Genomic DNA, 1,524 nt, shown 5'->3' with positions numbered 1-1,524 from the left:
CTCTCCCTGTCAAACACAACCTCTGCCCTCTCCCCCTCAAACACTCCCGCTACCCTCTCCCCGTTAAACACTCCCCCTACCCCTCTCCCGTCAAACACTCCCTCTACCCTCTCCCCGTCAAACACTCCCTCTGCCCTCTCCCCGTCAAACACTCCCTCTACCCTCTCCCCGTCAAACACTCCCTCGACCCTCTCCCCGTCAAACACTCCCTCTACCCTCTCCCTGTCAAACACTCCCTCTACCCTCTCCCCGTCAAACACTCCCTCAACCCTCTCCCAGTCAAACACTCCCGCAACCCTCTCCCCGTCACACACTCCCTCTACCCTCTCCCCCTCAAACATTCCCTCTACCCTCTCCCCCTCAAACACTCCCTCTACCCTCTCCCTGTCAAATACTCCCTCTACCCTCTCCTCTCAAACTCCCCCTCTAACCTCTCCACCCTCAAACACTCCCTCTAATCTCTCCCCCTCAAACTCCCCCTCTACCCTCTCCCCCTCAAACACTCCCTCTGCCCCTCCCTGTCAAATACTCCCTCTATTCTCTCCCCGTCAAACACTCCCTCTACCCTCTCCCCGTTAACACTCCCCCTACCCTCTCCCCGTCAAACACTCCCTCTACCCTCTACCCTCAAACACTCCCTCTACCCTCTCCCCCTCAAACACTCCCTCTACCCTCTCCCTGTCAAACACAACCTCTGCCCTCTCCCCCTCAAACACTCCCTCTACCCTCTCCCCGTTAAACACTCCCCCTACCCTCTCCCCGTCAAACACTCCCTCTACCCTCTCCCCGTCAAACACTCCCTCTACCCTCTCCCCGCCAACACTCCCCTTCCCTCTCCCCGTCAAACACTCCCTCAACCCTCTCCCCGTCAAACACTCCCTCTACCCTCTCCCCGTCAAACACTCCCTCTACCTTTCTCCGCCTGTCAACACTCCCTCTACCCTCTCACCGTCACAAACACTCGCTCTACCATTCTCCCCGTCAAACACTCCCTCTCACCTCTAACCCTTCAAACACTCCCCTCTTTCTCTCCCTGTCAAACACTCCCTCTATCCTCTCCCTGTCAAACACTCCCTCTACCCTCTCCCCGTCAAACACTCCCTCTACCCTCTCCCCCCGTCAAACACTCCCTCTACCCTCTCCCCGTCAAACACTCGCTCTACCCTCTCCCCGTCAAACACTCCCTCTACCCTCTAACCCTCAAACACTCCCTCTATTCTCTCCCTGTCAAACACTCCCTCTATCCTCTCCCTGTCAAACACTCCCTCTACCCTCTCCCCTCAAACACTCCCTCTACCCTCTCCCGTCAAACATTACCTCTACCCTCTCCCCGTGAAACACTCCCTCAACCCTCTCCCCCTCAAACACTCCCTCTACCCTCTCCCCCTCAAACCCCCCGTCTACCTTCTCCCCCTCAAACACTCCCTCTACCCTCTCCCCGTCAAACACTCCCTCTGCCCTCTCCCCCTCAAACACTCCCTCTACCCTCTCCCCCTCAAACACTCACTCTGCCCTCTCCCCGTC

Source organism: Scyliorhinus canicula, chromosome 9, assembly GCF_902713615.1.
Source record: "Scyliorhinus canicula chromosome 9, sScyCan1.1, whole genome shotgun sequence".
NCBI lineage: Eukaryota > Metazoa > Chordata > Chondrichthyes > Carcharhiniformes > Scyliorhinidae > Scyliorhinus > Scyliorhinus canicula.
Note: the sequence above shows the minus strand (reverse complement) of the source record.